Source organism: Pagrus major, chromosome 16 (genome assembly GCF_040436345.1).
Source record: "Pagrus major chromosome 16, Pma_NU_1.0".
Taxonomy (NCBI): Eukaryota; Metazoa; Chordata; class Actinopteri; order Spariformes; family Sparidae; genus Pagrus; species Pagrus major.
The window spans coordinates 14,015,280-14,026,214 of NC_133230.1; the positions used below are offsets into that span (position 1 = coordinate 14,015,280).

The 10,935-nt window shown below is 40.7% G+C and overlaps 1 long non-coding RNA gene across 1 annotated transcript; it reads left to right on the forward strand.

The window, feature by feature from the left end:
* The first annotated feature begins 8,188 nt into the window (after positions 1–8,188).
* Positions 8,189–9,335, forward strand: LOC141010834 (uncharacterized). Its single transcript, XR_012180206.1, has 2 exons — positions 8,189–8,705; positions 9,115–9,335. It is a non-coding gene; the product is annotated as an uncharacterized lncRNA (long non-coding RNA).
* The last annotated feature ends 1,600 nt before the right edge of the window (positions 9,336–10,935 follow it).

Genomic DNA, 10,935 nt, shown 5'->3' on the forward strand with positions numbered 1-10,935 from the left:
GAGGGAGGAAAAAAAAACTGCAGTCATATTTTGAGAGCCGCGGTGATATAATAAATGGTGAAAAGGTGTAATAAATCAGCATAAATAGACCACAATGTGTTGAGATTCACACAGGTAAGCAGCGAGAGGCTCAGCTGCTGCTCATCCTGGCAGGGTGGCATTCTCAGTACTGAGCTCGGTTTGGCAGGTGCACTGAAGACGCAGACAGAGAGCTAAACAATAGTGAAAAGTGTTTGGGTTGTGTTTTTTTTTTTTTTGAGGGGACTGCTTAAATTCATAACAGGAATCCTATTATGTTATCAGTGTTGTATAACGTCAATGACAGCATTCCTGTGACAGGTGGGTAATCTCACGAAAAGTGTTTTGACAGTCCGTCAAACCACAAACGCCGGCTGGAGTCTGATCCTTTCGGCTTCGTTTTGAATGTCTTTCTGTTTTGATTTTAATCTGTTATATGAAAGCCCCCACCGCCACCACGCAAACGCACAAGCACCCCACCATCGCACACTAACATAACACCCTCATATCCCCACCGCTCCGTCTTCCTCACCGCGGGTCCCTTTTCCTTCGGATTTTATTGCTATCCTCACCTTGCAGGACCACATCATGATCTGTTCTCATGATTTGTCCATCTCCTAGAGAAGTAATCACCTCGGCTCTGCTGCAGAAAAACCTGACGTCGGATGAAGATTGCAGAAGCAGAGGGAAGGAAAATCCACAGTGGCTTCATTATCCTTCAGTTGTATATGGGGCATTTCACCTCAACTGCTGTAGGCTTTATTGAGATTTTACTCTTTTGGGAAGGCAACGTACCTCTTTGATAACTCTTAAGTCTGAAACTAAAACAACAACCCTGAATTTTTGATGGTACCGAGCTAGAGTTTTTCTTGGAAAAATCATTGGTCATTAAATGTACAATAAGTTGGATTTGGTTGTTGGCCGGCTCAACCTGGGAACTCAATTTCCTGCCCAATTTTGTCCTGATACAGATTCTGATACCCAAACCTGGAGGAGTACCAAGTACTTCTCCAATACCAGTGTAAGTTAAGCTGGAAACAGACCGCCTCTGGTGAGGATGCATGAGTGAGGACATACTAACCACCAAGATGGGCGAGATGGTTGGTGCTTGGCTTTGTCCTTTGGAGGAAAACAATGTGGCCTTATTTATTTATGGTTTATTTGATAGGGAGAGATACAATATATAAGACAACAAACTGAACAGCTCTCTGATGCAAATATCAAAGACTTCATAGCAGATGGTAGTTTGCAACACCAGTCCCAAGACGGGCTTTCAAGAACATAAGAAATTAAAACAATGTGATTAAAATTAAAAAAAAGGCATTAAATCATCATAAACTGTCTTTTTACAGCTACACAGAACAACTCAGGATATTTGTTAACCTTTCTAGTGCCTCTTTTGTGCATTTTACTCATAAACCAAAAAAACTAAAGCTTTGGTTTTGGTTGTTGTTTTTCTTTTACTGAAGAAGCGAACACAAGTAGTTATGTTCTGAGCCGTTCTCCTTTATGAAGCTTGAATTAAATCAAATGTTACTTCTTCCGTGCAATGTTTAAAAATGTCTCTGGATGTACAATATTGAGTCAATTTATGGGAATGTTAGATAACTAAAAACGTTTCACAGTGATGACGGTAAAAGCCAACCACTACCTTTCACATTAAAATGCTTTTATTGTGAAGCATACAACATGTAGAAAGTAATGAGTAACAACAAGAGCTTAATGCAACAAATGAACTGAGCTGAACACAACATATACTGTAGGGCTGCAACTAATGATTATTTTTACTTTCACCACTGATTGATGAATCATTCGGTCCATAATATATTAGAAAAAGCAAAAAATGTACTGCATAATAATGTGACGTTATCTTTAAGTTTTGTCCAACCAACAGTCCAATAGGCTACCTAAAGAGACTCAAATAGAAAAATAGGAGAAGCAGCAGATATTCACACCTGAGAAGCTGCGACAAGGGATTTTTCTTTTGGATTTATGATTGTGATTTGATTAATTTCATGTCAAACTGATTCATTTTTCTGTCAATCGGCTAATCAGTTTGATTGTCACTTCACGTCCGTCTACCTGATCAGCTTCATAAATGTCGGGTCCAATACTGATCAGGATCGGCATATTCTTATTTCTGACTGGTCACGACTGTTTCCAATATGACAACAATATGGAGGACATGTCAGGACCAATAACCAATTTAAATGATGCACATCTACGATACGACTATTACTAGTACTCATTTAATTAAAATAATAATGACTACAACAATACAATTAAAGTCTACAGCAGTCATTTTATAAAATACAGAAACTTACATTCCTCATATCACAATGTCTGACTGGTTAACTGAAATAACTTTCTTATTTGCAGCCTCTCAATCAATGGAGTCCTTCAATAATTAAAAGTGACTAAAAAAGACAGTTGTTTCATAAGCCTTATTCTCCTACGTATGCATCCACGCACCACACCACCCACTCACTACTTTAAGCATGTTCTCTATAAGGCCTTAAATAGCTCTCTCTTTCACTGGTCCATCACTTAAGGACACAATGTGCACAAGGTCCAGTGAGCACGCTGAAAGATGGCATATTTGCCTGTGTGTCTCCTTTCTCTGCCAGGGTTTGAAGTGGCTCTCCTCCTGGGCCATGTTTGCATCTTCTCTGTTGTGGCCAAGGTAGATTAATCATTAATCAGTCCTCCCCTCTGTCTCAGCCCATCTGTGTGGGCTCATCCTCATCTGAAAAAGACCCCGACTGTCCCTCCGTTCTTCTTCTCTTTGTTGGGACTTCTGTTTTTTTTTCCCTCCCTTTTGTTTCGTGCTACAAACAATGTTTTTAATCCTCTTTTGGATTGTGGACATTTTTAAATCAAGGGGCGAAAAAATGTTGCAGAGAAATCAATTCGGCTTTACGCCGGAGACATGATGCAGGACATATTCCACTGTAATCTAGTTTGAAAAACATTTAACATTTGCACAAGTGTTTACCTCAGAATGTCATTAATGAAAACTCTTAAGCTGGGCTTCCCTGCTAAAGTCTAATAATCCAATTATCCCAGCCAGCAATGCGTGCATATCTATTTTCCCACACTTATATATTCTATGTCAACTCTTGTAAGCCTCCATTTTCAAATCTGTCCCCTAGTAAGTTGACATTGAATTAATTTAAATCACAATGAGCACCTTGCAGTCCTACACATTAGTATTGTTGATTTTTCTACAGCTTATACAAACAGTTTTAAGCACTTGTGGCCCACGGAAAGCGAGAATCACAGTCTAATCAGCGCTTAATTACAGTCTTTCGTCAGCTACAGTGTCATTTTCTGGTTTTACTCATTAACCATGTGGTGTTAGTCGAGCTGGGGCGTTAGAGGCCCTGCAGACTGGGGGAGCAGAGGACGGCGGCCACACAGCTGCTTTTCCCATTCTCGTTTCTCCGAGACCGTTGACTTCATTTCCTGCAGGCCTCACTACAGGACACTTTTGTCTGCTTTTTCACTCCTCTGGTTTTCCTGTTCTTGCTCTTTTTTTACTCACTTGTTCTCTCTGGGATGTTTGTTTCTTTCTGTGTGTCTCGTGCTGTGTCTGTTTTTTTGACTTTTACTCACTGTTGTTTCTACCTTTTCTTTCCCAACTCCTCTCGCTGCTATGACCTGATGGCAACCCACGTGAATTTGCCAAACTGATCATGAGGTACCAACTCTGCACAAGCATTTTTGATTGAATTATTGTGGCCAAAATAAATCACAATAACAATTTTACCTGGATATCTATAGAAAGTTTTTAATAATTGATGATGCACGAGCGGTGTCCTACTTTTCTTTTCTTAACCAAGAGAGAGAAAACACATCCAAAGGCATAATAACATGTAGCTTAAGCAACAAAACTTAGACTTTCATGCAACTTTTTCCATTACAGGGCGAGCAAATTAAAGCTGCTGTAAGCATGGTTGTCATTTTAGCGAGCTTCCTGTCCTTTCTGCAGCGAGCAGTTCCCTCCCTCGTCTCTACGTCGCCACATTAACGAGCGGTAACCAAGACCCTGCTCTCTGCAGGTTAACTGAGCAGACAGGACCGCCTCTTTATGGAGGTCTCTGTTCTGATTGGACAGAGGGGTTTGGTTACTGACCAGCTGCTCTATGAGAGTGATTGGCGAGCTAATTCTTTCTGGGTGCGGGTCTCGTTTCCGTCTGTCGGCTCCGACGTGATTTCACGTGGCAGTAGTAAATCAATAAGTGGTAGCAACACTCTGTGGTAGTAGCTAGCTAGTTAGCTAATAGTTACTGAAGCTATTTCTGTTTTTAGCCAGCGTTAAGATGCACTCCTGCCACTTATTACGACAAAGTGAATATGGAAAGAAAAAGAAATGATTTAAGTGGTGCTGGATTATTTGCACAATATCATAATGTGTGTATTATTAAGACCGTGTCGGTACTTATTTTTTTTAATTTAACCGTTATCGTCAAATTGTGTAACGTGTGTGTCTTTCCACATCATGAGTTAACCTACTTTATTCCCACCAGGTCATTTCCGCCATATTTAAACTTTTATCTGCTTCTGTCGGTGCGACTGCACTAAGTACCGTAGTAAGGATATCAAATATTAACCTCCTGGCCTCACAGAAGTGCATGTATCTGTGTGTGTGGCCGCTGCTTTAGCTATTTAAATGACTTTTTAAAAAGCAAGTGGTTCATCAGCAGGTCAACCTCAAAGAGACGTCGGGTGATTTATGTAGTCTGCAGGAGGGAGGAGGAGGAAGGAGGAAGGAGGAGGAGGGTGAAGTCATCCAACACCCCATCCAGAATGGGATGTTTTGGCAGCCTGCATGTTTGGTGCCCCTGCCGTGACAAACTGTGTTGACGCCGTGGATAAAAAATAGGCCAAGGTGCTTTCAGGAACATGGAACTGTGAAAAAAACAAAGATTTTCATGAGGCTGCGTCTCACTTTTTTTTTATCGCCGCCCCCACACTTTTCTCTAAACAAGTCTCCATCACATGCACAGCTAGTTTAAAACTTTTTTTTAACTGAGGAAAAAAAAAGACTGGAGATGATTGTTTCATTGGTTGGCATTAGAATGGCAGCCACTGACCCCCTACTGTGCACCCCCTCCGACTCTCATGAGTTTCTCCCTTTCATCTCAGGCTTCGCTTTAATCACAATCACTCCTGATTTCCTCTCCATTTCCTCATTTCTTTTCTCTGTGTCTGCCCTGCTCTCGTACTCACATATGTCATGCCGGGGTCTATTAGTTATATTCAGTGATATTCAGCACAGAAAGCATTATACTGCCTGTGAGCACATCCTACTGCTGCACAATGTACTCACACAGCTCTCAGTGTTGGTTTGGGTGACGTTCGAGATGTGAGAGAAGTTTCTGTGGAGAGGAATCCTTTGTGGAGAGGATGGGGAAAAACATGAAATACTGTTTAAAAGACGCCGCTGTGTTTGAGTTGCAGCACTTTGCCTTGTCATCTGGTTAAAAATGTCTACTGCAGCAAAGCTAAAATGGCTGCGCACACAACACACTGGTTCAGTGCACGCATGAAAGGGAATTTACACGCCACTAATGTTTATTGCCTAGAGCCAGTCGTACCAGCTCATCAGTAGTTGAAATTTAGCAAACGATGCTTGCGGAGAGTTAAAGGTGAGAACCATAATGAGGTCTGTACGGTAAATATGTAGCTGGAGCCAGCAGTTAGCTTAGCGTAGCACAAAAGACTGGCAGGGGGAAAGCCTAGCTCTGTCACAAGGTAACAAAACTTGTCTATGAGCACCTCTACAGCTCACAGTTCTTGAGAAGTTGTCAATAAATATGTATTCCTGATAACCGCCACGTAAATATGTTAGCTAATGGAGCCAACCGACAAACTTTTGTTAGCTCGCTGATACGTTATGATAGAGGAGTAAGAGAGGTAAGCTAATGGAACCAACTGAGAAACTTCTGTGCTTTGCGCAGAGCCGGTCTCCATTTCTGAACTAACGTTAGCTACTGTTAGCAGCACAAAGAGAGGCACTCGAGAAAGTCTATACGGTCACATCTGTTGGATGTCGTGGAACATCTGTTGACAGTGGCTTATCGTCTCTATAGCAAATTGCTTTTGAGCCCTGCAGATGTTTCCTAGGTCTTCACCAGCCGAGACATTTCTTAAAGTTTTAATGGAAAAGCATTAAAAGTTTTAATGCAACACATTTAGTCTGAAACTTGTTACTAAGAATGGACAAACTTGTAGATGGAATTACAATCTAGTCCTGATGAGGAAAATTAAAAATAGCTTAACTTCACCAAAACAGTTGGTTATGCTCTATTTCTTGATGTGCTCACAGAAAAGTAGAAAAAAAAGTTAAAAAAAGAAAGGCAGCTCATTATTTTGGACTATTTCACAGAAATAAACACAGCTGCTCTGCAAAATTAGTAAGCAGTTTTAGCAGCTTTTGCATATTTTCCCAAATTCAAATCCTGTTGACTCACTTTTGGTCCAAATCATTTCCCTAAAAACACAATGAATATATCCGAGTAAATTTAGCGCATAAATATTTAGATTAATTTTGGTCCTCACCCGTGGTCCTGTTTACCCTGTATTTTTGTTTTCCTCTCTGGATGCATCAGCTCAGTGCTTTTCCTATGGGTCTAATGTTTGATGTGGAGTAAAAGGCTCCAGGAGTTTATGAATGAATATTTTAAAAGGGATTCAGCAAGGCGGCAGGGCACAAAATGGTTCCTCTGTCCTCTCTACAAGCCAGTCAGTCATCCTGCCGCAAGCCCGACTCTGGTATCTCATAAAAGCAAAGCTGCATCACTCTGCTGGGAAGGGGAGTTGGGTACAGGAAAGGTCCTGTGTGTGTGTGTGTGTGTGTGTGTGTGTGTGTGTGTGTGTGTGTGTGTGTGTGTGTGTGTGTGTGTGTGTTTATGTATATATATATATATATGTGTGTGTTTTCAAGAGAGAGAGTTGGGGGAAAGAGCTGACAGACAGAAAGAGTGTGAGACGGAAAACAGAGGCGCAGGTTGTGAGAAAAAGGGTTGAAGGAAAATGTGTGGGCTGGAGTTTCTAAAATGAGAACTTGTGCTGTATGAACACGTAGGTTGTCACATCTATGTGCAAAATGACAATGTGATTATATATAAACAGATAATGATATTTCTACATGTCATGTCTACACATTTTCAGCTTTACAGGCCCTTTTATGAGTTTTGGACATAAAGGAAAGGAAGAAGTCGGTCAACCTTCTTCAGGTGATCTCTGACGTCAGGGTGAAAATAGTACAGAAAGCTACTTAATGGATCTGGATCTGGTCACCTGACATCAATTAATCTATGACATCCGCTCGTAAAACGATATGCAAAGAAGCTTAATGCAAACGGCTTTAAATTACATGCAAAATGCATTGTTGATGCCAAATGACTGAAAACTGTGACATGTGTTGTCACACGCCATTTGGTGAGGCTGATATGTGTTGATCAGCGCAGAGCCAGAATCAGATGGCTGCTGGAGACGTCGGCATAAAGACGCCCAACAAATCCTCAAGTTGAGAAAATAAAAAATAAAAAACTTTGACACTGTTTCAGAAATTTGCTACGGAAAAAAAGAGACAACAGCTGTAACACTGGATAAATTTAGCATTTTCATAGTTTCTTTATTTATGATTGGCATGTAAAATACTTTTTATGGGGCACTTCTCCTCTCATCTCCCGGAGAAGATTTTTGCTATTGAAAAAATAGGAATATGTATTTGTTTAACCCACATAACACATAAATTATGAAATGTTTCTTTATTTGGTATAATACCATTCCTTTGCAGACACTTCAGTGCTTTACATACTGTGCTTTAACATGGTCGGAAAAGCTAAAACGAATCGAAAAGAGAAAACAAAAGGTAATTAATGTCTGTGAAACTGTAAAACAGCAAAGAATAAAAGCCAATCGCAACAAAACACAAGGGTTAACATATGATGTAAACTTTTTTTTTTTCCTGTAAGCAATATGAATAACTGACTTCATTGGGAAATCCAGGAGACTCCTGCTCAAAGTCTGTGTTTTCTGTACTCCCTGTTGCATAAGCACTAACTTGTTAGCCAATCCTGTGAAACCTTGCACTCAGCATGAGGTTCGTATCAGTGTAAGCTCAAAAACTACATCTACATGCAATGTGATCTCTGCTCGAGTGTCTGATTTTTGGCCTCTGTGCTGAAATTCCTCTTTGTCTGGTTGGAACCAGTCGCTTTCTTGCTGGTATGGAAGAGGAGAGAGGAAGGTCATGGCGGTGGGGTGTTGTAATTCAAGTTGCATAAGAGTGTCTGGGTTTTCATCTTTTTCTGTATCTTTTACAGCTACAGCGATAACATCGGAGCGGTCGTGGGAATGTTTGACGGCGAGACAGCCGGTTTGGATGTTAAAAAATCTGAAAAGATTAACAATTAAATTGAAGACCTAATGTCATTTTCCAGCGAGTCACGTTCCTGCTGATTGTTTTGACCTGAGAAGTATTTCTGATGTGCGTGGAGATCGGCAGAAACGACTGCTTACGCACTTGCCTTCCAACTGCCGCCTCAGAGATTATCTTGGGGAAATCCCATCCCTCAGGTCATTTTGTGCTAAATGTCCTGAGATTGAGTCGAGTCTGGGAATGCTTACATCTCTGAAAGCATCGCCTCAGACATCTCAGGAGAGGCCGGGGCCTGGTGAGTGGGCAGGTGTGATAAACACACATAATGCAGGAATGCTTTGTTGTTAGATTAACCTCGCTGGCTCTGTGCCATGTTTTACGAGTGACGTAACGTGTTATTCTTTTTTCCTCGTCGAGACGTATACATTGTGCGCCATATGTTTGTAAAAAGTTTCAGTTAGGGGTCTCTGGTATGTTTATGTCGTCAGAATGATGAAAAATGTCTGGTAATCCAGTCCTTGAATGCCTCATGTGACCGCAGTCGCACACATACATCAGTATGCAAACACACCATCCCCAATTATTACTAATCCTTTTTGATTGTTCTTAAAATTAACAAACTTTATATTAGGATTCGGAGCAGTTGAGGTCTGTGGTGCATTTTGAATCAGCAGAGTATATAGATGTCTTTATCTGAGTCCCAGGTCAGAACTCTGGCAGCATTTTGAAGGGAGATCAACAGGCAGCGTGACCTTCAGCAAGGACAGGAGTCGGCAAAAAGGGAAAAAAAAAATCAATATTGCAGTTTGCTCTGACTAAATGTGTAATGAGAAAAATGTGATGGAGCTAAAAATGTTGTATAATTTGCTGTAAAAGATATCACCTGTGTCTAAATTGACTACGAATAAAACATTTGTTATCTGTTTATTGGTTGGTTGGTTGGTTTGTCAGCAGGGTTAAACAAAAACTATTGAACTGATTTCCACGAAACTTTGAGGGAGGATGGATCTCAGCCCAGAATAGACCCAACCCCCCAGGAAATGGGTCGTGGTTGAAGCCAATTTTTGTAGTGGCTGAACCGTGCAACTACAGCGTCACGTCACCTTTTTCCCATAAGCTAACATTGTGAAAGAAGGGGGCTGTAAAATGACGGATACATTTTTTTGAGTGTCACAACCCCCCGAGAAATTACTCGTTTCACTTCATAATTTCAGCCATTCGGTCCAATAACATTTGGAAAGTCTAGAAGAGCTGCACAATTAAATTATTGTATCCTCATTCAAGTTAGCCGGACGCTAAACAGGAAGTCTCTAGTGCAGTTCTATGGGCTGTGTCCAGTAGTTATAGGTCCATGTATAGACCCAATTGACTTTTGGTGTGGACCTGGTTACAAAGACAGATCCAGGAATTTCTTTCTCACTTTTTTTGACATAAGGAGATTTTTTCAACATTTCCAGTAATTTCTCAGGGAGTAATACATGGATCTGGTGTATTTATCGGGCTGGTATCTATGACCTGTTAATGTGTTCTAAATAGAAAAGTGTTAATGTGTTTTTGTAGTTTAATAATCCTAAAACACTGCAGCAACAAGTTCAACATGTAATTGTAATCCATGATACCTTTGGTGGATTTTTACAGCTTCAAAGAGGTACAAAACGAAAAGCAAGGCAATCAGTCCTGAGTTTCTCATGTGGCCGACAGAAGTCTGCGTTCGACCTGCAGCCCTTTGTTGTGAATGTACGAGCATTAAACATAATGACAAGAGCGCAACTAAAGGATACAGTGCATGCTCAGCAAAGAGAAGTATAAGTCAAGTCAAGGCAGGTTATCGTTTTAGAGTCCAATATCACAAATCAAAAATCAAAAATCTGCCTCAAGGGGCTTTACAATCTGTCCTTAGACCCTCGATCCATCAAGAACCCCACCCAAAAAACAAGACAGACCTGGAACAATGTGTGAGTTCTCCGGGTATGGAACATTTCTGGCAGCCATCTGCTGCCTGTCTCCACCTGTGCGTGTGGAAAGACTAATATATGGTTGTTTGAACAGGTAGAAAACTGCACTGTTAATATTAGCTCTCGTCAGATGATCCCTCTCAGGTGTGCTTTAATACCAGATGCCTCATATTTTCGCTACCTCGCGTTATTGAGGGTCGCTTCAAAATCAGCACGACGTTCCTCAGAATGAAAACCATTTATGGCAAAACGTACAGTCTGAAAGAATGCGATGGGAAAAGCTCTGATGCTTTTGTATTAAAATGTTAAATCATAACTTTGTCAACTTCAGGCGAGTCCATCTTTTCACTGGAGCTCTTTTTGAAATATATATAATGTATTTTGTATTATTTACATCTTCTGTTGCAATTTTAAACATTTCTTGCTGTAACACTAGAGCCAATATTCGAGAGCATGAGATATAATCACATTCGCAGTTCATTTTCCCCGAGGATTTTCTCCTGGTTTTTATTTAAGAGCACTTGGGGTAGATGGTGTTTTCGCTCCAAGCCTGGTAAAGACCTGCTGATT